Consider the following 26711-nt stretch of genomic DNA (forward strand, 5'->3'; position numbering starts at 1 on the left):
ACCTATATAGAATACATTTTGGGGGATTTTTTTTTTAAAGATCTCAATTTTATTTCTTAAAGTTCCTTTCCAAACAAATGGATCACTGCTTAGATTCAGAAACTGCTTCACACAGAAGATCATCATCCCAGGGAGTTCCCCTTTGACTGGTTGGATGGAATGGAATTATTGTATAAGAAGTGCCAGATATGGTTTCTGCATAGTTTGGCCCTACCAAGAATAAAACATATGTAGGGAAGTTTAAAAAATAAGGAAGGAATACTAACTTCTTAGATAAGGAAGGTTCAGGTGGAAGTTGGTTGAAGCCTATTTTCTTACCATTGATCATAGACAAAGAAATGATACCTCCATAGATGAAATCTCCTGACTGTGAATATCTGTGAACTCTTGGTGGGGAATGCCATACCCTACATTTAGCAAGCTGACTTTGGCTCACTGTGTGAGGAAACAGAAGAAACATAAGTATTAATATCAATATTGTGAATTCAAATATGTCTTGCAAAGATAGATTCCTGTGTTCTCCCATTCTCTGAATTATTATGAGAGTCTCTTACAGCAGTTTGTTATTTATCTAGAGAGATTTTGCATGTGGAATTACTCTGGTCATTTTGGAATTAAAACTTTGTATTCCTTGTGGAATGACTAAATAGCAGGTATCAGTAATAATAAGCACAGAAACCTTATATCTATTTTAACTACAATATATACAGAATTCTTCCTCCTCTACTCTGTTCATAACATCTCCATTTGCCTTATTTAGTTTATTTGACTTTGGCATATAATTAGTGGAGAAGAAAATTACCATGTTTAAGACAAAATAGTATAGGGATTTTATGGATTTCTTCATGATGAACAACTTTTTGCATGCCCGACGATTCCAGGGTCCAATATCCCCAACGTCTTTTTAAATCATTAACCTGCTGGGCTGACAACTCTGGTTCCTCCCCCGCCTGCCTCTCTGCTCTCTTGTCTCTTGCCTGCTACCTCCAGCAGCCTTATTGCCTCCTATAGTGAAATTAAACATATTTATTGATCTCCAAAATGTTAATGCAACCTGTCTAGTTTACAAAAAAATGACTGAATGTTTAAGACAGAGAAGAATGTTCTTTTTTAACTTTCTTGTTTATGCAAGAAACTAGAATTCTAGTGCAATTTTAAATTCTTTAATATTTATACACTGGCTATATCATCAGTGTCAGACTCAACTATGTCACATAACATATTGTGATGTATTGTGACATTTTTTGCTTTTTGGGAGCCAGGGTGAATATGGCCTGCACGTGATACATATGGTCTGCGGGCTGCCTGTTTGACACCCATGGGCCTTGATAAATAAGCATGGAGAGCTAGTTTGAGTTGTGGTTAAGGCATCAGATGAAAATCCAGGAAACCTTGAGTTCTAATTCTCATTTTTGCATAAAACCAACACAATTCCCTTATTATATGTGATGAGCCACTATGGTAACAGAAAAGAAATAACAAAGACATGACAGCCATATTAACCTATAGGGATTACTATATGGCATGAAATCAACAGCACTGTTATATCTGAAGAGCTACTTTGGTATTGTAATGTATTGGCCTTTTGTATATGTTGTAAGTGTTTGCTTTTGTTGCACTGCTTGCTCATTGCTTGCATTCAATTGCTAAGTGCTAGTTCACGTCTATTTTGTAATGGTTGCTAGCCGCCCCAGACTGGTTGTCTCCAGTTGGCTAGGTAGGTCTTTGGGCAGGAAACCTATGCTTCAAACCTATTGGTTGCCACCTATCAGCCAACCATATCAATAGCTGCACAGCAGCTCCCTTGTTGCTTCTGTTCTGTTTGACCTTCAATAAAGCATGTTGCTGTTTTGAACCTTCCATCTTGCTCAATGCCTGCAAAGAACACAATACTGGTGATGAAGGTGGGATGTGCTGCTTCATTGTAAGAGCCTGAAGTCACTAGGAGGTGAGACCAGCACAGAGCCTGGTAGGGAACAGTGTTCCCACCCTCTCGGTCTGTCTAGCAAGCCACGCTAGAGACCACTCCACCCTGACGATCAGTCCCAGGGCCTATGCAGAAGCCAGCAGCAAGAGGCAATGTGAGACATGAGCCGTGAAGACTTCTCACCATGCCAAAGGTTGGAAAGCTCAAAGAATTTAATGTGACGCACCTGGAGAGATGGTCATCCTATATTTCCTGCGTAGAGAACTACCTACGTGCAAATCAAGTCACCGAAGATGGGTTGAAGGCTGCAACCCTCCTCTGTGTGTGCGGCCCAGCCACTTTCAATATTGCAGAGAACTTGGTCGCCCCAGTGCTGTTGGGAACCATCACGTATGCAGACCTAAAGAAAAAGCTGCATGACCATTGCAAACCAAAGCTTTCAGTGATAGTGTGGAGGCACGCCTTCGAACAACACGAACAACAACCCAGTGAGTCAGTGACAGAATTCATTGCAGCACTTTGTCAAGCTTCACAACTCTGCAATTTTTCTGACCTAGAGGAGTGACTAAGAGACTGCTTAGTCTGTGGACTCAGGAACAGAGAGCTTCAACAAAAACTCTTTGTGAAGGAGTTCACAAAGGCCTTAAGGGAGATTATGGTGGACGAAGCCACCAGAGGGGCCATGAAGGCATTGCACCCCTCCAAAAGTGCACCATCTACAGAAACCATCCACCACAAGGATGCCGAATGAGTGGAAGACACTGACTCCAATCACAAAGTCATCAGAATTCAGCAGCACCACAAAAGATGAACAAGGCCGGCTGACAAGGCAGTTCTGTTCCTGAGGTGCTTGGACTGTGGAGGCTGCCATCAATACACAGATTGCTGATTCAGGACAGCCATGTGCTGGGCATGTGGGAAACCAGCCCACATCACTGCTGTCTGTAGAGGTCACCAGAGGGACCACCAGCCAGCCAAGACATTCAGGAGAGGTACCGGAACCCTGGGGCAATACTGAGTAGGGTTCTGCTCCAGCTGCCAGAGCATTTTTTGCACGGGTGCCCATCAACCTCTTAAACAGAAATTGTGATTACAGGTCGAACTTCAATGTATTCCATGTAAAATGAAACTAGACACAGGCTCTGCTGTGTCCATCATCTCTACAGTATTGGAACTTTTCAGCATGTTTGCAGCCATACTAACAGATGGGTCAAGCTGTGACCATGTAATATCTTACTTACCCACTTCCAGAATTCCAGAGTGGCAGTCAAGGGTGAAGCCACACTTGCGGTGAAGTTTAAGAGGTTTTCAGGCCCACTAGATGTTATTGTGGTAGATGGCCAACAAATGAGCCTTATAGGGCTTGATTGATTCGATCCATTGGGCATTCAGGTCACCAGCATTCACCAGACTCCAACAACAGATTTGTCTTCTGTCTGCAAGGAATTCACAGATGTTTTTGGGCCAAGTTTGGGAGAGTACAAGGGTACTCCGATAGCTTTTAAAATTAATCCCCAGGTTGCACCAATTCAGGTTAAGCCTCTTCATGTGCCATTTGCATTAAAGCATAAAATTGATGCAAAACTGGACAAGCTTGTTAGTTAGGGGTTTTTAGAGCCTGTAGACAGAAGGGAGTGGGAGACCCCCATTGTGATGCCACTCAAGGTCAATGAAGTGGTACGAATATGTGCTGACTACAAGTGTACCATTAACTGGGCACTACAGCAGCACGCGTACCCTGTCCCAGTCATCAGCCATATTCTGGCATTGTTGCAAGGTGGCAACGTGTTTGCTAAATTAGATTTAGTGCAGGCCTATCAACAGTTGCCAGTGGATGAGGCCACGGCAGCTGCACAAACAATTGTTATGCACAAGGGGGCCTTCAAGGTAAAGCGCCTTCAATTCGGGGTAAGTGTAGCCCCAGGGATTTTTCAGGGGATCATGGAGCTCATGCTCAAGGGTATTCCGGGGGTCTGCCCCTACTTTGACAATGCACTCATTGCTGGGGAGTCCACAGAACTTCTAGCTGAGCAGCTTAGATCCATCCTTCAGCAGTTCCACACTGTGGAACTTAGAATAAGGAGAGACAAATGTAAGATTGGGGTTCCATCCACAGAATTTCTTGAGTTTAGAATCGATGCCGAGGGCATCCATCCTGCAGAGTCAAAGCTGAAAATGATTCAACTGGCACCAAGCCCTAGGTCCAAGGGAGAGCTTCAAGCCTTCTTAGGCCACCTGAATTTTTATCATTCATTCCTCCCTAACAAGGCCACTGTGGCAGAGCTGCTACACAGGCTCTTAGACACAAACTCCCCATGGCAGTGGACCAATCTCCACAAAAGGAGTTTTCAGGCAGTCAAGGCAATGTTGTTTTCGAACTCGGTGCTCTCACACTTTAATGAAAAGCTGCCAGTTTGCATCGCGTGTGATGTGTCTCCATACAGGGTTGGAGCTGTGCTGAGTCACTTGTCGGCAGATGGTAGATAGTCACCCATCGCCTATTACTCGAGGACCTTGTCCTCAATGGAGCACAACTACATGCAAATTGACAAAGAGGCCTTGTACATCGTGGCCAGGGTTAAGAAGTTCCATGACTATTTATATGGGAGGCAGTTCTCGGTCTTTACTGACCACAAGCCCTTGCTAAGCTTGTTCACAATGGGCAAGCAGACAACTCAAATTCTGTCACCATGAATGTTGAGGTGGTCTATATTCCTTCTGGCCTATGACTACAGGCTGGTTCACAAACCTGGCAAAGAGATGGGCCATGCAGATGGCCTTAGCAGTTAGCCATTGCCACACGTGGAGCCCGATCCGGCTCCAGCCACATGCATTTTAGCAATTCAAGACTTGCCAGACTTTCCCCTACATGTGGGAGATGTGACTGCAGAAATGGCAGCATACAAAATCTTAAGTCGTGTGTTGGATTGGATTCACACAGAATGGCTGGCAAATAGTGGGTCCCCAAGTTTCAGAGTTTTTTCAGTCAGAGGTGCATCCTTTGGGATAGCAGGGTTGTAGTCCCCACTTCACTCAGGCCAAGAGTTCTCCAGTCTCTGAATGAAGGCCATCTGGGCATCATCTGGATGAAGGCACAGGTGAGGAGCTACCTCTGGTGGCCAGGGCTAGATAAAGCTATTGAGGCCCAAGTACATGGCTGTTACACGTGTCAACAGTCCAGACCAGAGATGCCACAGGCCCCTGTCCACTGGTGGGAAGAAATGCACACACTGTGGTCAAGAATCCATGTAGATTTTGCTGAGCCGTTTCAGGGACAATTGTTTTTAATAGTGGTTGATAGCCACTCTAAATGGTTGGAGGTGGTTCCAATGCCCAATAAGACTACTGCAAAGACCATCCAGGTGTTCCAGTAACTGTTTGGCATGCATGGGCTTCTGGACATCTCAGTCTCTGACAATGGAGCCCAATTCACCACATCAGAATTCAAGGCCTTACTCAGGGCCAGTGTAATTAGGCATGCCACATTGACTCCCTTTCACCCGTCATCAAATGGGCAAGCAGAATGGATGGTTCACACAACCAAAGAGTCCCTCAAATGCATCACTACAGGGGACTGGCACCACAGGCTGGCCAACTTCTTGTTATGCCAGCATACAACGTCTTGTATGGCTACTGGCAAACCCCCGCAGAGCTGCACTGGGGAAAGAGACTAATAACTAAACTGGACAGACTGCACCCAGATAGAGTAGCCTCCAACATGGCACTTCTGAAGGCACCTAGACCTTAAACTTCCCTCCGCCCAGTGCGTTCCCACAGAGAGGGCCTCCTCAGGGTGCCACCGGTCAGAGAATGTCGGCTGGTGGCCCCCAGGGGGAGGGCCTTCTCTGTGGGTGCCCTGGCTTTATGGAATCAGCTGCCGGTTGAGCTCCAGATGGCACCTGACCTTCGCTCCTTCCAACGCGGTCTGAAGACCCATCTATTTGAACAAGCCAGCCTGGCCTGATGGGGGACGTGTTGGGGTTTTTATTGTGGATTTTTATATTATTATTTATTGTTTTAGCTCGGGCTCCTATTTAATTCTTTTTTAAATTTTTGTATTCTGGATTTTTATATGTGCCCTGTTCACCGCCCTGAGTCCTTCGGGAGAAGGGCGGTATACAAATATAATAATTAAATCAAATTAAATTAAAAAAAATTAAATAATTAAATTAAATTAAATTAAATAATTAAATTAAATTAAATTAAATTAAATTAAATTAAATTAAATTAAATTAAATTAAATTAAATTAAATTAAATTAAATTAAATTAAATTCAGAACTAGGGTTTAAACTCAGAACTACAGGAAAAGGTAGTTGTGGGTGCCAGCGAAAATTGTTAAAGTGTCAGGACCACTCTCCTATGAGGTGGTCCTGGAAGATGGGCAAGTTATTTGCTGACATGTCAATCAGTTTCACCAGCGACTAACAGAGCAGTCGTCGGCTCCAGACTCCCAACGGGAGCAGACCTGGAATCCACAACCTCACACTTCAGCAGAGCAGTTCGGATGCTCTGAGACATTTTGTGTGACAGAGAATGGGGACGGGGCCATAAAAGTGCTTCCCCCAACTGGACTGCAGGAGCTGGGCAGTCACCCAGCCCCTAGCAGCAGCCATGCTGATTTAGGGGCACCTTTAGACTTTAGGCTAGGCCAACTGGGACAGGCCAGCCAAAGGGACTTGAGTTGTTTTGACTCCACCGAACCACAGAGCCTGGGTCTACCAAGCATGGCAGACAAACCGGTAGACTGGGAGGTTCCAGCAACCCCTCGACACTCTGAATGAGCTCGAAGATCCCCCAAATAGGTATGTTCTTCTTTATACTTTTGCAGACTTCTATTCTTACTACTTTTTATTTTTTTCTTTTATATTTTTTAGGTGTATGCTCTGTACAATCTAATACACTTATTCGAGAAATGAATCAAACTTCCACTTGAGATTCTTCTCTTAATGATGTGGAAATCCTTGAGGATATTTTTTCCCTTTTCCTTCTGGTAGACACTGAGATACTATGGATGGAGACAAGAGGATTGTAGAAAATGGATTGGATGCATGAATTTTACTGATCTTTTTCAGTTACATTTTCTTTATTGTTTGTTAGCAATTCAGATATATTTAATAATAAAATACAATTCTCCCCTAAGCATGTAATCTGATTCCCAGAATTCTAATGAGCTCCCTGTTATGTACTGGGCTCTTGTGAAACACCACGTTGGTTGATGGAGCAGCTAACGGCTCTCCAGCAACCCAGACTACTTGTCTCCTGTGCTGCAATTGCCTATCTCCAGGCGGCAATGGCTGATTCAAACCTATTGGCTGCCGCCTAGGGGCTAGACTATATATTGCAGCTAGTTGCAGCCATTTCCCCAGTACGTTTCCAGCACTAAATAAACAATAAGTTACCCTGTACTAAATCCACATCTTCATTCATGCACCAAAGAACCTGCTATTTAACAGTGGCGACAAATGTGGGATCCTGCTTCACCAAATAAAGAGCTGAAGTCTTTGAGGGAAAGGCAGCACATGCCGGAGGAAAGAGCCATTTCACCCCCTTCTCAAGGTTGGCTAGCAACTATACAGTAATAGCGAACTTGTGCTCAGTGGACTCATTCCCTGAGCCTGAAGCAGGATCCAGACGAACACAGGAACCAGCAAGAAAGAATGCTGAAGGTTGGCAAACTGCGAGAATTCGACATGAAACACTCGGAGGAATGGCCATCATATCTATCGCAAGTAGAAAACTACCTCAGAGCCAATCAGATTGCGGAAAAAGGACTGAAGGCCACAATGCTACTCTGCGTGTGCGGCCCAGCTACCCTTGATTTAGCCGAGAACCTTTTCGTGCCAACACCAATTGAAGCGGTCTCCTATGCAGATCTCAAAAAGAAGCTAACTGGGCACTTCCAGCCCAAGATGTCTGAAATAGCTTGTCGGTTCAAATTTGACCAAAGAGTGCAGCTTCCCTGGGAGTCAGCATTGGAGTTCATAGTGGGCCTAAGGCAGGCTGCGCACCTATGCAAATTTCCAAATTTAGAAGAGCGAATACGAGACCAGCTCGTCTGTGGTCTACAGGACAGAAAGCTTCAGCAGAGACTATTTGCTAGGCCAAATTTAATGTTTTCTGAAGCACAAGATGAGGTGATGGCCGACGAAGTTGCTGGGGGTGCCGTTCAAAATGTACAGCCCACCAAACCGAGAAGGTTCAAAGAAACGGTCCACCAAGAGGACACCAAATGCACCGAAGAACTCTCTGAGGAAGAAGAATGTGAAATCAACAGACTACAAAAGCAAACCAACGTGCCACACTGCAATGGCCAGCCACAAGATAACAATTACAGGGCAGTTCTCTTACCGAGATGTAAGGGGTGTGGCAGCAACCATTTTTGCACCAACTGTAGAATTTGTTCAGCCATGTGTAGAGCTTGTGGAAGGACAGGCCACATTGTGGTGGTTTACACAGCCTGCCAGAGAGACCAGCCACCCAAACACCAGTTGGAACTACCGACTAGGAGAGATACTGGGGCCCAGGGTCCAGTTAGTGTGGGATTTTTCAGAAGCCATAGAAGCGTATGCCGCACCGGTGCTCGACACCCCCTCAAACCCAAACTTAAGCTCATGGTAGAGCTACAAGGAGTTCCATGTAAGATGGAATTGGACTCTGGCTCTGCAGTCTCAATCATTTCTCAAGACACTTTTAACTTTGTTTGTAGGCGCAGTAACAATTGGGCCAAACTAAGACCCTCAGATATAATCCTAACAGATTTTCAAAATGCTCACATTAAAGTTAAGGGAGAAGCCACTTTGTTGGTAAAGTTTAAAGGGTTTTGGGGGCACCTGGATGTAATAGTAGTAGGGGGCCAGAGAACGAGTCACATTGGACTCGATTGGTTTGATGCCTGAGGTATTCAGATTACTGGCATAAACTGTACACAAACTGCAGACCGTGCGTCAGTGTGCAAGGAATATGCAGATGTTTTTTATTCAACCCTTGGAACATACACAGTCCCATCTATCTCATTTAAGCTTGATCTCAATGTAGTTCAAATCAGGGTTAAGCCTCATAGGGTCCCCTTTGCCTTAAAACATAAAATTGATTCCGAAATTGATAAACTGGTAGAACAGGGCGTGTTACAGCCTGTTGATTGTGGGGAGTGGGAAACTCCTATAGTCACTCTACTTAAAGCCAATGGGGAAATTCACATTTGTGCTGACTATAAATGAACACTAAATAAAGCCCTCAAGCAACACGTTTACCCAGTTCCGGTGGGTACCTTGCAATAGTACCTTGCAAGCGGGTACTATTTTTTGCTAAACTTGATTTAGCACAGGCCTATCATCAATTGCCAGTTGATGAGGCCACAGCCATGGCTCAAATGATTGTGATTCACAGGGGGTCTTTCAAAGTTAAACGCTTACAGTTTGGAGTCAGTGTTGCACCGGATATTTTTCAGGGAATCATGGAGCATACACTCAAGGGTATTCAGGGCATCTGCCCTTATTTTGATGATGTTCATATTGCAGGGAAATCCCCAGAAGTGTTGGCCAGTAGGCTCAGGGCTCTTTTGCAAAGTCTTTGTGAAGCAGGCCTCAAATTAAAAAGAACAAGAGTGATATTGGGGTTTCTTCAACAGAATTCCTGGGGTTCCAAATTGATGGTAATGACATTCACCCTGCTGATTCAAAAGTGAAGGCCATTAAACTGGCTCCTAGGCCCAAATCAAAAGGAGTGCTATAAGCATTCTTGGGTCTCCTAAACTTCTATCACACATTTCTACCTCATAAGGCTGCAATAGCAGAGCCCCTCCACAGGCTTCTTGATAAGAGAGCTCCATGGAAATGGGCTAACTTACATGAAAAAAGTTTCCAGGAATTAAAAGCACTATTGTTAGAAAGGTCCACTGTAACTCACTACAAAGAGTCTAAACCTGTATGTCTTGCATGAGATGCATCTTCCTATGGGGTGGGGGCAGTTTTAAGTCACATAGAGAAAAATGGGAAACAGGCTCCAATAGCATTTTACTCAAGGACATTGTACAACAATGCTCAGATTGACAAAGAGGCCCTAGCCATTGTTGCTGGAATAAAAAAAATCCATGACTATTTATATGGAAGGGATTTCACAGTCTACACTGACCACAAACCTCTGTTGGGACATTTTACAATGGAGAAACAAACCCCCCACATACTATCTCCAAGAATGTTGAGATGGTCTATTTTCCTATCTGCATACAATTTTAAATTAATTCACAAACTGGGCAAGGAAATGGGCCATACTGATGGCCTCAGCAGACTACCACTGCCACTAATGGATCCAGATCTGGCTCCTGCTGCTAGAATATTGTCCATACAGGACATACCTGAGCTTCCCCTCCATGCAGGGGACATTGCTGCCGAAACTGCCACAGATAAAATACTTAGTAGAGTGTTGTCATGGGTATACACAGGCTGGTTGGAAAAAAGTCCAGGTTCAGAATTTCAATGCTATTTTGTCAGGAGGCATCAGTTATCTGCACATAAAGGGTGCATTTTATGGGGAAACAGAGTCATAATTCCCACTTCTCTAAGATACAGGGTTTTACAATCATTACATGAAGGCCATCCAGGCATTGTCAGAATGAAAGCTTTAGCTAGAAGCTACCTCTGGTGGCCTGGCCTTGATAAGGCCATTGAGGCTCAAGTCCATGGTTGTTATACATGCCAGCAATCTAGGTCTGAAATCCGACACGCTCCAGTTCACAGGTGGGAGGAAATGCACACTCCCTAGTCTAGGGTTCACATACACAATGCTGGGCCCTTTCAGGGGCAGCTCTTCCTTATAGTAGTGGATAGCCACTCAAAATGGCTGGAAGTAATTCCAGTTCCTAACATGACTATTGCTAGGACCATCCAGGTGCTGAGAAAACTCTTTGCCACTCATGGGTTGCCAGATGCCTTAGTTTCAGACAATGGGGCCCAATTCAATGCTGCTGAATTTCAGGCCTTTCTTAGAGCTAATCTCATCAGACATGCAATGTCTGCACCTTTTCATCCATCTTCTAATGGTCAAGCTGAAGGCATGGTGAGGACAATAAAGGAAGCACTCAAGCGCATTGCTACAGGTGACTGGAATCACAGGTTGGCAGATTTTTTACTCTGCCAGCATTCTATGTCCTGCACTGCTACAGGCAAAAGTCCTACAGAACTACATTGGGGGAGGTGTTTGATTACTAAACTGGACAGGTTGCATCCAGATAGAGTGGCAGCAGAAGCCTCGCGACCAAAACCCCCAAGGGGGATGTACATGGGCAATTGGGTTTGGGCCAGGAACTATGGTCTTGGGAATCTGTGGGTTCCTGGTCAAATCAAAAAGGCATCCGGACCCCTATCTTATGAAGTGGGGATGGAGGGAGGGTGACTTGTCAGACAACACATTGATTAGCTCAGGAAATGGTTTCCAGAACGGCCACTAAGTGAGACTGCATTATAAGTCCCTCCCAAGGTCCTCAAACTTGCAGCCAAGCCAGCCCTCACATGGACTACCAGGACTTTTCCTTCTTAACTGAGGTGGAACCAGAGAGAGAACTGAGGAGCTCTGGAGTGCAACATGGACCCCCTGAAAGAGCAATCCAACAGAACTTCAGCAACTGCTGTGCCTACTCTGCTGAACAGTCTGACTCTGGAGTGGGCAAACCTGGTGAGGCCAGCCAGAGTGCATCAAATCCCCTTTACTCAGGAGCACAAAGGGACACAAGTCTACCCAGCCCACTGGATAAGCTGGTAGACCACAAAGTGATTGGAACTCCGAGACGTTCCTCTAGGGCACACAAGCCTCCTTCATATCTTGCAGATTACGTTGTATAATAAAGAGCTATATTTATTTGTAAATCCTGATGCCACTAGACTACAGAAACTAGTGTTATGTTGTAACTGCCTAATAGTGCAATTTGTGAAGCCTGATCATTGAGACGTTGTTTAATCTCATTGTAACCTACATTGGTTTTTTATTATTTTTATTATTATTATCACTTTACTTTAGTGTGTTAGAATAATGAGTCTTGACAATTATTGAGACTAATTGATGTTATTATGGTCTGATCTAAGAGGGGAGGGTGTTATGTACTGGGCTCTTGTGAAACACCATGTGGGTCAATGGAGCAGCTAACGGCTCTCCAGCAATCCAGACTACTTGTCTCCTGTGCTGCAATTGGCTATCTCTAGGTGGCAATGGCTGATCCAAACCTATTGGCTGCCACCTAGGGGCTAGACTATATATTGTGGCTAGTTGCAGCCATTTCCCCAGTACAGTTCCAGCACTAAATAAACTCAGTCCGCGTCTTCATTCCTATGCCAAAGAACCCGCTATTTACCACCCCCTTTTCCTTACCTATTAACTGTCATTTTTTTACTCCTTATTCCACAACTTAATTTAAGCAATCTGGAATTCAATAAAGAATACATTAGTAGGAAGGGAGTAGTGATGAAGTAGGAGCATGTATTGCTGCTGCTTGAGCATGCATGTAGAAAAATTGTCTGAAACCAGCAGAAGAAAATAAAGAGAATGCCTTAGAAATGAGATTTTGAAAGTCCTACTACCTTCCCTCATCATTCAATGCTGTCTTTTTTTTCTCCGGAACCCTTCACTTCCCATTCTCCTGCCTATATTCAAGTACTGCATCTTGGGGAAGAAGGTCCCAGCATATCTAACCATTGTGATGTTCATATGCTTTGAGGGAAGAATGCCCTACTTATATCCAACTGAAATCATTCTACTATAATCTCTTTATTTTAGTTAATTGCTTCATTTTGTTAGTGCGCCTATAAAGAGGTGTGCATATACTTTGTATTTTTCACATCACAGTAATTAATTATTAGTACATTTTAACTGAGTTTAGCATGCTTTCAAAAGAAAAGAAGGTTCTCTATTGCTTTCTTCTTAAAAATTGTTTCTTGTTCAATTCAGGTCGCAACAAAATAATATAGCATTTTGGGAAAAAGAGACAACCCAGCAATCCAGCACTGGAAGATAAAATACAGAAGATCTCCACGGCTACCATATATTTTCCTTGGGCACTCAAGTAAGTGGGGACAAATGTGAACCAAACACTACAAAATACCAACATGCTGAATGTTATAAGTTTGGTTTCATTAAAACTACTTGGCAACTTGCGGGCAAAGAAAGCCACAGTGAAACTGATTATTGCCAGGAAACTCATGTAGCTCAGGACACAATAAAACATGAATGGGGATGACTCATTACACTTCAAAACAGTCACTTCAGGTACTGAATGCATGTCCATATCTGGAAAAGGAGGAGAAGTTGCCATCCACACCAGAGAGATACTTACTTGTAGAAAAGAGCAAGAAAGAACAATTGAACAAGCCAGGCTGTTCCCTACCCATTTTTTGAGCCTGGATCCTGGCTGGGTTGCCATGAAAATGAGAACCACAGTGATGGTTTTTGCTAGCACACAAGAAACAGCCAATGTGAAGACAATGCCAAAGGCTATTTGCTGGATAAAACATGTTGCCTTCTTTGGTTGGCCAATAAAGAGTAATGCAGAAAGGAAGCACAGTACAAGGGAAATAAGAAGCATGTAGGAAAGACTACAGTTGTTGGCTTTCACTATTGGGGTATTGTGGTACTTCAGAAATATTCCAAATATCATAACTGTTGCCAGTGAAAATAATAGAGCACTGGTGCCTAAACTAATACCCAAAGGGTCTTCATAAGACAAGAAGCTTATAATCTTGGGAATACATGTATTCTGATCGTTGTTAGGATAGCAATCATCAGGGCATTTGATACAGTCAGCCATGTCTGCAAAACAGAAGTTTTCAAGTGAATTTATAATACCTTTACTTTAGGATCTTAAAGGAAGCATGAAAACAAAGTAAGATTTGAAATCTTCTATGTGCATTCATCTCAAAGATGAGTGGCCTAATTACCATGGCAGCAAATTGATTCATTTCTAAAAAGTGGAGAAAAGAAAAGGGATAAAAATAAAATGAAAATACTACTCACCTTTGTGATGTGATATTGAGCCTTTGGGGCATTTAATACAATCATAACAACAGAAGGGTTTCCCTTCTTTCCTTTTTTTTCTAGTTCCTGATTGGCAAAGAGCATTGCAGAGAGAAAGAGGTAATGCCTGTCCATTAATAAAGAAAGAGCAAACCAATTATTGGCAATCAAAGTTCAAAGTGTTTCATTAAAAAAAAACATATGGTACAAAGATCATCATGGTTAGAAGGTCAGTGGTGGACAGATTCCTGTAGCAACCAGAAGATGTTCCTTTTCTGTTGTAGGTCCTGTATGTTATCTTATGTTACATTATGTTACATATATACATATAAGGTAAAGGTAAAGGTTCCCCCGCACATGCGTGCTAGTTGTTTCCGACTCTAGGGGCCGGTGCTCATCTTCGTTTCAAAGCCGAAGAGCCAGCGCTTGTCCGAGGACGTCTCCATGGTCATGTGGCCGGCATGACTAGATGCCAAAGGCGCACGGAACGCTGTTACCTTCCCACCCTAGTGGTGCCTATTTTTCTACTTGCATTTTTACGTGCTTTCGAACTGCTAGGTGGGCAGAAGCTGGGACGAGTAACAGGCGCTCACTCTGTTACGCGGCACTCGGGATTCGACCCGCCAAACTGCCGACCTTCTGATCGACAAGCTCAGCATCCTAACCCACTGAGCCACCACGTCCCTTATATACATATACATATATACATATACATACATATACATATACCCTGGGTCATTTGTTGAGATCAGTGGCTGTAAAATATAAGTAAATGCAATAAATTAACAGAACATTGAACATGGTTTTCCTTTCATTTCTTTCTCCTTTTTTCAATTATTTGAGAACCAGAACTGCCATAGAATCCCTCCAAAACCTGGAAGGAAATTATAAGTAGCAGATTGGAAAGCACTCCAGAAGGTCATTACCATCACCCAGACGATTATTGCCTGCCCTCTCCTCCCTTCCCACCCAGATCAAGTATATAGTTCCTGTTGTCTTAGGAAAGCTCAAAATATTCAGAGAGAGAGAGAGAGAGATATGCTTGTCATTCATCATCTTGCTGAAATATATATATGGAAATATATAAAATATTTTCTGTTAATTCCTACCTGGTTAAACCAGCTGTGCCATACCATTGCATCTTCGTTAATGGTGAATGCTTCCTCTGGAAGAGATTGAGGATCCATTTTTCCAACTTTCACTCCAGTGAATGATTGGTTTGGAAATGTAACCCAGTTGAGGATGTCAAGTTCTTGAACTATCTCTCTATTCTGATCAAAAAAAATTCTTTCACCAGCACTGTTGTTAAATGATACAGATTTCATAGGATGGAATAACTAGATCAGAAAATAAAAGATTACAAATTTGAATGTAACAGCTGTATTACTGTTGTTATTATTATAAGCCATTAGTTGTAGTCCTTGTCTAATGGCCAGAATTGAGACCAGAAATTCTATTGCAACTCATAGAAGTTGTTAAATGATTTGCATCTGATTTTACAGCTTTCTTTGTTATGATCATTATGCAAAACACCATACTTGTTAAGTAAATCACCTGGTCAATAATCAAATTAATCTTTCCCCAATTTGCTTATTGGAAACCATCTGAGAAGGTCACCAATGGCAATCACATAATCCAGAAATATGGTAGTTATGGGATTTACTTAAACTGCCCACTCCAAAAGGCTCTGGGCTGCTTACAACATAGCCAGTATGTAATTAAAACAAGTGAAAATATAGAAATAAAATATAACAGCCCAAAAATACAGTAATCCTAACAGTAAAGAAAATGACATACACACTAACCTCAGACCTAGTTGAAAGCCAGGTTTCAAGGACTTTTGAAGACCTACATGTAGGTACACTGTAGGTATCTCTTAATTCTTGCATCTTACATCTTTCTTAATCTAGAGCAGGGGTGTAAAGCTCACAATGTCACATGACATGTTGTGACGTATCACAACTTTTTTGCCATTGCTGGCAATGGGGTGGGCATGGTTTTGCTATGATGCATCCAGCCCATGGGCTGGTAGTTTGACACCCCTGATCTAGAGAATAGTCTGCCCTAATTCTAACAACTGTTGTGGCACAAAATCCAACATATTCTTAATGGATCTTTTATGTAAAGTCCTGCACAGCTCTCTTTATAAACCCTTTTAGTAATACATAGATGAGAAATAGAAAAAAAATGTCTTCTTAGTAAAAGATTTTAGAATTATCAATCACATTACTGAGGCCCTGATGCTAATTTCCAAAAGTAAAGTATGAACAAATGAAAAACAAACATACAAACAAAAACACTTGTGTAAATTAGGGATCTTCAAGCTTTGTTCTTCTCTAAAATGGGAAATACTTTTGAAAGAAGATCAGGGTGGTAGAAGTTGTACTAATCTCATATTGAATCATTTTTGAGTGATACGAATCTGGGTCCAACAAGTGTTTGAGGGATCTTATTGTTTATGAATGGAACTTGCCTTTTAAAAATTGCTAATAATCTATTTATTCTTGACTGCTCAATATTTGCTTCACCTTATTTCTATTCCTAACATTTTGTTATAACTCTATATTTTGTGCTTCTATTGGTGGTATTCATATCATCCTTCTAATCTTTTATCAGTTACTTATGTATTAAAGTCAATGATATTGATATATTATGTAGCAACATTTACAATAGATATAACTTCAATGACTATGGGGGAAGTAATTGCAACTATCCACTTGATTTTACCATATTTCGCATATTATAAATTCATTCATTCTTTCAACACAAACACATAGACCACAGACTAAAATATTACCAGCCAGCCTCGATGATGATGATGATGCTTCATTCCATCTTCTTTCATCATAAGCTTTCTTCCAGAGTTGGAGGAATAGATGGCTTGCAGAGCATGAGCCACAGCATACACAGCATTGTAGATGCTATAGCTGTGGCCTGTTATTCTTTTTGGAAAAACATGTTCCGGAAGGCCCTCTAGCTTCTCCTCTCCATTGCAGATATTCTCCTTCTCATCTCCCAGATTAGAATCTTTAAATGCACATCCAAATGCATGACTCCAGAAATCCTTGATAAAACCATCTTCTTTTACAGCAAAAAGCTTTCGATCCTGAATAAATTGCTGAAATCCTTTCAGTTCTTTGGCATGATTTGCAAATGATATTGCACCATGGAAATCCTGCAAATCCCAAGTTTTTTTACTGGCAAAATACCTCAACTCCATCCCAACAGTCAGAATCCATACCTTTCCTTTTGGGGCTCCAAAGTATTCTTTGTAATCAGTATTTAGTAAATATCTCAAAATGATCATGGAATGTGTATCTCCATTAAAAATCAAGACACTGGCTTCATTACTCATTATTTCATTATAAAATGCTATTATACAGTTGAAGAAAAATCCTGTATTGGCATTATAACATGAACTGTGAAATAACTCTATGAAGGCAAAACAAATGCCATTTTTGGAATACTCAGGTACCAGGGTCTGCAAAAACCAATCTAAATCCATCCCATTTGCCACTAAGAATCCAATCCACCTCCAACTGAAATGTAGAAGTAAGTGGAGGATACCTCTATACTGATAAATTCCATTTGGAACCATTTGATAAAAGGAAGGGAGATTGGTATCTCCTGCTTCAACTGTAGCAGATCCATACATGAACTGCCAAAAAAAGGGGGGGATTGTTCAGGACAAATATATATATATATATAAAGGTAAAGGTAAAGGTTCCCCTGCACATGCGTGCTAGTCGTTTCTGACTCTAGGGGCCAGTGCTCATCTCCGTTTCAAAGCTGAAGAGCCAGCACTTGTCCAAGGACGTCTCCGTGGTCATGTGGACGGCATGACTAGACACCAGAGGCGCACGGAATGCTGTTACTTTCCCACCGTAGTGGTCCCTATTTTTCTACTTGCATTTTTTACGTGCTTTCGAACTGCTAGGTTGGCAGAAGCTGGGACAAGTAACAGGCGCTCACTCTGTTACGAGGCACTCGGGATTCGACCCGCCAAACTGCCGACCATCTGATCGACAAGCTCAGCGTCCTAACCCACTGAGCCACCGCATCCCTATATATATATATAAAACTTCATTTGGGACATTCATTTTGTTTTAAAAAAAGATATATATTCATCAATTCTTAATTCTGTACAACATATGTTAACTTAACATACTTAACACCAGATGTTAACTATGGTGAATGTAAAGTGGATTGTCCCCTTACCATGAAAATGGAAGATTAGGTATATTTGTATGTACTTAATGTGTATGAGCAAGATGAGGAGAGATATCAATTAAAATATTTACTAAAATAAAGAGTGACAAAAAGTCTAATCCCTAATCCAAATTGTTTGGTAGTTTTAAGTGTACATTATTCCCATATTCCCTATCTAGACCGGGATGCCCTGCATACGGTCACTCATGCACTCGTGACCTCTCATTTAGACTATTGCAATGCTCTCTACATGGGGCTGCCCTTGAGGACCAATCGAAGGCTCCAACTGGTACAGAATGCAGCCACGAGAGTTGTGTTGGGAGTCTCCCGATACTCCCATGTTACACCTCTACTCCGTGAGCTGCATTGGCTCCCAGTTGTCCTCCGGGTGAGATTCAAGGTGCTGGTACTGGTTTTCAAAGCCCTACATGGCATGGGTCCGCAGTACCTAAGGAATCACCTGCTGCCAGCATCAACTTCCCTCCGCCCAGTGCGCTCCCACAGAGAGGGCCTCCTAAGGGTGCCGCCATTCGGAGAATGCCGTCTGGTGGCTCCCAGGGGGAGGGCGTTCTCTGTGGGCGCGCCTGACCTATGGAACCGTTTACCAGTTGAGCTCCGGATGGCTCCCGACCTTCGCTCCTTCCGACGTGACCTAAAAACCTATCTGTTTGAGTAATCCGGTCTGGTCTGATGGGTTCTGTTGTAATTATTGTTTTAATGTAACTTATCTTCTGCATTTGGGCATTAGGGTTTAATTTGTTTCCAATTTCTGTATTTGTGCATTTTGATATTTATGTCACTGTTCACCGCCCTGAGTCCTTAGGGAGAAGGGCGGTATACAAATCAAATCAAATCAAATAAATAAATAAATAAATAAATAAATAAATAAATAAATAAATAAATAAATATTATAATTTCAAAGGAGTCAATTTTATATAATGTTTACGGGTTCAGGATGGATACCAGGAGACCATGAATTCTAGTTCTGTCTTAGGCATGAAGCCACCTTGGCCCAGTTGTCTCTCTCTCTCTCACTGTCAGCCTTAAGAAGGAGGCAATGACAGGAAATTTCTTAAATCTTATCTAAAAAAACTGCAACAGCATAGTCAGGCAGCCACCTGGAGTCTACACTGACTCAAAGGCACCAAACAACAATAATAAAAATAATAAGTCAATTGCAAAAAAAACCAGCTTAGTTGGAGCAGCTTACATCCAGTACAATATTTGTAACACTGTCAAACATCTACATCTGTCTATACTAGTCAATAAGTGGGGGGAAATGACAAATCCAGTCTGAACATCTGGCTAACTGTGCAATGAACCAAAGTTACATGTTACAGTAGAGAAGAACTGGGTATCAGTTAGAAAACCCAAAGCAAAAACATCTTCAGTTCCAAAGTGGAAATTAAGACTACATGTCAAGATAAAGAAATTAAAATCAGATGTGAATAATGAAAAACCTGAAAGAGTAAATTTTAAAGAATGTAAGAATCAAGACAAGATTAATAAAAATATTGGCTTAGCACCTGAAAAATTGATGAAGGTTTGGGAAGCAACAAATCACAGCAATAGCTGGGAAACTTTAATGCTTTGAGGCATTGATCATCCATTTTAATCTAAATCATCTATTTCAATCAGATAAGAGAAATTCTGAAAAAGGAAAAACCAAACAAAGAAAACAAATAAGTTTTTGAAAGATCTATGAAAAACTCAAAACAATGAATGGATAAAAGAATTTAAAGAAGAATTAAATAAAAATAAAATGGAAGAGCTAATGATAGCTGAAATTAATAAAAATTTGAGAAGAATTAAAAAAGGACACGTCCTAAAATTTATCAGTTATATGGCTTTTGGATCAAATATTTGACTAGTTTACATCCAATTATACCTAAACAGCTTAATGAAGTAATGCATAAAGGTTACATCAATGAGTGATTAATAATTGTCAAAACATATCTTACTGAAAGGCCCATCAAAAATATAGATTGATAAAATGCTTGCCTACAATGCTTAAGATGCTCACAAACACATACCATCAAATCCGCCAGTACCTGGACCATAGCTGTGATATGTATATTGCTTGAATTATTAATTGGACACAAACTTTGATATCACTATCGGGTCACAGTGCATAGTTGCCTTACAGAAATAGAGGCAGTTTACTTTAAAACAAATAAAATGTTAAAGAAGAAAAGCACACAAATGTATTAGCTTTGGGAAGGAAACATGTTTAGATTTAGAAAATAATGAGCCAAGACTTAGAACCTAAGAGATTTAATTTTGAAATGTGAGTTCTCTACCAATGCTGAACTGAAAGCAATTGAAAAACAAGCAACTCAAATTTCAGGTTTATTCAGAATTACCAGTAATAATAGCAGTGTCCAGAGTGAGCACAAACAGTAGAAATTGAAGAGACAATTTCTGTTAATAAAGAACAATAAGGAGAGGAAACTAAATTGAGACAAAATTAGTGGATCAGAGGAATGCTGTGGATATAATTTACTTGGACTTCAGTAAGGTATTTGATAAAGTAGATCACAACCTTCTACTTGATAAGATAAAAAAATGCGGGTTAGACAGAATCACCACCAGAAGGATTCGTAGCTGGCTGACTGGCCATACTCAGTGTGTGGGCCTCAATGGAACCGCATCTATATGGAGGGAAATATGTAGTGGGGTGCCCCAGGGCTCTGTTCTGGGCCCAGTGCTCTTCAACATCTTCATCAACGATTTAGACGAAGGGATAAATGGTGAACTCTTCAAATTTGCAGACAACACCAAGCTGGCAGGAAAAGCCAACACTCCAGAAGACAGGCTTAAGATACAGGAGGATCTGGACAGACTTGAACACTGGGCGCTATCTAACAAAATGAAATTCAGTGATGAAAAAAGTAAGGTTCTACATTTAGGCAAGAAAAACCAAATGTACAGGTATAGTATAGGGGGTACCTCGCTCAATAGTAGTAACTGTGAGAGGGAACTCGCAGTCCTAGTGGACAATCACTTTAATATGAGCCAGCAGTCTGCTGCAGCTGCCAAAAAAGCCAACAAAGTGCTAGGCTGCATTAACAGAGGAACAGAACCAAGATCACGTGAAGTGTTAATACCACTTTACAATGCCTTGGTAAGGCCACACTTGGAATACTGCATCCAGTTTTGCTCACCACGATATAAAAAAAGATGTTTAGACTCTAGAAAGAGTACAGAGAAGAGCAACAAAGATGATTAGGGGACTGGATTCTAAAACATATAACGAATGGTTTCTGGAATTGGGTATGTCTAGTTTAAAGGAGAGAAGGATGAGTGGGGACATGATAGCAGTGTTCCAAGATCTCAGGGGCTGCCACAAAGAGGAGAGACTCAAGCTATTCTCCAAAGCACCCAAATGCAGGACAAGAAGCAATGGATGGAAACTAATCAAGGATAGAAGCAACCTAGAACTAAGGAGAAACTTCCTGAATGTTAGAACAATTAATCAGTGGAACAACCTGCCTCCAGAAGCTATGAATGCTCCAACACTGGAAGTTTTTAAGAAGAGACTGGACAGCCATTTGTCTGAAATGGTATAGGGCAGACATGTCAAACACAAGGCCCGGGGGCCGGATCCGGCCTGCAAAGTGGTTTCATGTGGCCCGTGAAGCCATCCTTTAAACAGTGAGGGAACGGCCCCCACTGCCTTGGCCCTGGCCCAGAGACTCTCCTTCTGCCAGAGACCCTCAGATCTGCCCCACTCCTGCCCAGGCCCCCATAGGCAACCTTGATGCGAATGATGTAGAACTGGCCACGCCCACCCAGTAAGCCATATGCACTCTAGCCATGCCCACCCAGTAGGCCACGCCCACCCTGGCCATACCCACCCGGCCCCTTGAGGGCAACCGCAATGCTGATGCGGCCCTCAATGAAATTGAGTTTGACACCCCTGGTATAGGGTTTCCTGCCTGAGCAGGGGGTTGGCCTAGATGACCTCCAAGGTCCCTTCCAACTTTATTATTTTTTTTTATTAAAAAGTTTTACAAAAACAAAATTTTACAATATATCCCCAAATCCCTCCCACCCCAAACCCACCCACTTCCCCCCCACTTCCAAGAGCTAAATACAGGATTATAGTTACAATAATCATATTCTAAATAAAAATTATGCATAATATACAATTAACCAAATTGATAATATGCTTTAACTCCCCTTTAACATAACTACAAACAAAGTACCAATAACAATATCCCACTAAAATCTACTCATAAGCTAAATGGAACTTTTTAGTCCCATATTTGTTCTGAATATAATTTATCCATCTGCTCCAAACTGAAATATATCTTTCCTGTGAATGATCTTTCAAATAAGCAGAAATCTTAGACATTTCTGCAAGATTTGAAACTTTAAACACCCATTCTTCTATAGTGGGCAAACTATCCTTCTTCCAATATTGTCCCACCAATAACCATACTGCAGTTATCATGTTCAACATCAAGTTAGTTTCTTCAACATCACAATCTACCACAATACCCAATAAAAACAATTGCGGAGAAAACTTTATCTTTCTCTTAAAAATCTTTTGAATGTTCCACCAAATTCTGATCCAAAAAGCTTTTATATTTCTACAAGTCCACCACATGTGAAAATAGGTAGCTTCTAAACTACCACATGTCCAACATTTAGACTGTAAGTTAGGATACATGTTAGACAACTTCTTGGGATCGAGATGCCATCTATAAAACATTTTATAAAAAAATTATCTTAAATTTTGAGCCTGAGTAAATTTAACATTTCTAACCCAAATTATCTCCCAAGTGTCCAACGAAATTGGTTCCTGAATATTTTGTGACCACTTTATCATACAGTCTTTGACCAGTTCCGTTTCCGAATCCAATTCAATTAAAGCATTATATATCCTCTTTATATGTGCACAATTTAAATCTCTAATTTGTTTTACTAAATTTTGATCTATAATTGTGATGCCAACCTTTTGATCTGACTTCCACCTAACTTTCAATTGGGTATATTGAAACCAAGAGTAACTTACGTTTTCTTGTCTTAACTCCTCTAATGATTTAAGTTGCCAATCAGTCCCTTGCAATCTAAGTAGTTCCTTATAAGAAACCATATCCATACTCACTCCCATAGATACTCCCTCTATCGCATGTCCAGGAATTCCCCAAATTGGTATTTTATAATTTAACTTATAATAATACTTTTTCCAGACATGCAATAAAGCACTTCTAAGAATATGGGATTTAAAAGCCCTGTCCACCTTCTTATCGTAAAGCAAATATGCATGCCATCCATATACCAAATCCCATCCCTCAAGATGAAGTATTCTCTTGTTAGTTAAATTAAGCCAATCACTAACCCACATCAAGGCAACCGCATCATAATACAATTTCAAATTCGGCGCCTTAAGTCCCCCTCTTTCCCTAGCATCTTGTAAAATCTTAAATTTAACTCTTGGTTTTTTCCCCGCCCAAATAAATTTGTTAATACCCTTCTGCCATTGATCAAGGTTGGCATCCTTTTTCAATATAGGTATCATTTGAAACAAAAAGAGAAACTTTGGTAGAACATTCATTTTAACAACTGCAATTCTTCCCAGTAATGATAATTGTAATTTTTTCCAATTATTTAAGTCCCCTTGTATCTTCGACCATAGTGTTTCATAATTATTCTTATACAATTTCACATTTGAGGCTGCAATATATACTCCTAAATATTTGACCTTCTTCACTATTTCAAAACCTGTTAATTTTGATAACATATCCCTTTCACTCATAGATAAGTTCTTAGATAATATCTTGGTCTTATTGCTATTTACCTTAAACCCAGAAATCATACTGAGTTATAATTTCCATCAAATCTATAACCGACTGTAACGGTTGGGATACTGTCACAACCAAGTCATCAGCAAAAGCTCTCAATCTATAATAATTCTGTTTTATTTTAATTCCCTTTATCATAGAGGACTCTCGAATTTTGATTAATAAAATCTCTAATGTTAAAACAAACAATAATGGTGATAGGGGGCAACCCTGTCTTGTACCTTTTTCAATTTTAAAGGACTCTGTTAATCCCCCGTTAACTATAATTTGTGCAGTTTGTTGTTGATATATAACTTTAATAGCATGTAGAAAACCTTCTCCAAAATTCATCTCCTCAACAACTCTTGATAAAAATTGCCAATTCAATTGGTCAAAGGCTTTCTCTGCATCCAAAAATATCAATGCTGCGGGGACTTGGTTGTTCTTATCCAAGTATTCAAGCAGGTTAACAATTTGTCTTACATTATATTTCATATACCTCCCAGATATAAATCCCGATTGATCACTATGAATCATTTGTTTCAAAACTTGCATTAATCTATTGGCCAATACTTTAGCAAAAATCTTATAATCTGTATTTAAAAGCGATATAGGTCTATAATTTTTAGGTTGAGTAAGGTCTTGATCCTCCTTTGGAATCAACGATACAAAAGCTGTCCTCCATGATGGAGGAACTACACCTCCAACTTTATTACTACTACTACTACTACTACTACTACTACTACTACTACTATTATTATTATTATTATTATTATTATTATTATTATTATTATTATTATTATTATTATTATTATTATTATTATTTGCAAGCACTATTGCTTAGTCAAGAACTAGCCGAGAAAATCAAGAACTAAATGGAAGGAGCTGAAGGAATACTTTGGCCAAATTTGAATTAAAGTAACAAAAATCCTTTGGCTAAAACTTTGGAGAACATTAATGAAGTTGTTAAAATGATTTTAATTGCAACATTGGCCCAAATAAGCCAGCCTGTGTAACCACTGAAAAACATGCTTTAGAATACTATGGAATTAAGTAATTAAGAAAAGAAAATCTGAATGGAAAATACTGCTGGAATTGAAGATAAAGAAAGTTGGAATAGATCTGAGGAATTTGAGGTAAGAAAACTTTAAAAATAACAAAATCGAAACTAGTATTTCTGTGTCTAGCACAACCTGAAGAATAGGGAAATTGCAGAGGCTATAAAACAATTGAAATAAATAGTCATGAAATTTAGAACAAATCAGCATCAATTCTATAAATAATTTCTAGTCTCATTTCCTTTTTTCTTCACCTGAATTGGGGATGTCTTTCCAGTTATTTGCCAGTAAAATATGAACTACTTATGAGCATAATTGCAAATTAACGTTAGTGTTATTTGAAGAGAAATGAGTTATTCCCTTTAGAACAAAAAGAGTACTACAAAAAAAATTAAGAGGAATGAAGCATCAGTTGTAGATTAACAAACTGATTTTTTAAAAAAATATTAATAACAAAGAACATATATGTTTATGGCTTGGTTAGAGTATAAAAGGCATTTGATTCTGTTTCACATAACTGGAATGGGAAATGTTTCAACATTTTTTGTAACAGCAGAAACATTGGGCAATTTATGAATACTTCAATGAAGCTTTGGTGAACAAACCTAAAGGCTAATAGTGAAGACTAAGGAGAAGCTGAAATTAAACAGTGAATTTTCCAAGATGATTCATTATTATCTTTACACTTTATATTATCAATGGTCCCACTGACAATAATTTTGAACCAGACAAACCATAGATATGAATTGGCCAAATAAGGATGGAAATTTCACATTTACTCTTTATGAATGATATAAAATCATTTGAAAAAACAAAGGCTGAACTTGCTTCCTTATTAGAAAAAACACAAAAGATTTCAGAAAATATATTTGAACGCAATTTGTCTTGGCAAGGGTCCAGCTATACAGGCCCTACAGGCAGGCAAAAATGTTGACTATGAAGGAGTTCAGTTTAAATAATGAAGATGTGATAAAGATAATAGTACCAAAAGAAGGCTACAAAATTTTGGGAATGCTGGAAGCTTCCAAATTATTACAGAATCAAATAAAAGAAAACACTCCTACCAAATATATCAAATGAGGTCAGAAAATATTGAAATTAAAGCTAAATGGTGGTGGAAACATCATGAAAGCAATTAATATCTGGACAGCCCCTGGACAGCAGGAATAGTTGACTGGTTCTAAATGGAACTAGATAACTTGAATCATGCATAAAACCAATAACAATGCACTATGCTTTGCACCAAAAAAAAGTGATAATGAAGCAGGTAGAAGACTTCTGTAGGTGAAATACATTATGGAGAAAGGAAAGCATGATGTGAAAGTCTATATTAGGAAAAGCCTAATAATAAAAGCATTCAATTAAAGAAAGCACTGGAAAAGAAAAAGATGAAGGCTGAATATAGAAAAGAAACAAATGCACACTGATTTGTTAATTGGAAGAAAAAACCAATATATGGTCAATGATTGAAAGATATAGAAGGAAAAGTTGATAAAAACCACACGTGGAGTTGGTTAAGATCAGGAATATTAAAGAAAAAAGAACTGAAGACTATTTTCATGCTCTATAACTAATTGCAAGAAGGCAAAAATTTAACATGTAACAAAGTACAACAATGTTGCTTTTGTAATGAAAAGAATGAAACAATTGACTATTTGATCAGTGACTGCAGTTAAATTTCACAAGTTAACTACCAGTAGCAACATGACTGTAGCAACTTGACTGAATTA

Source organism: Vipera ursinii (genome assembly GCF_947247035.1).
Source record: "Vipera ursinii genome assembly, chromosome: Z".
Classification (NCBI taxonomy): Eukaryota; Metazoa; Chordata; class Lepidosauria; order Squamata; family Viperidae; genus Vipera; species Vipera ursinii.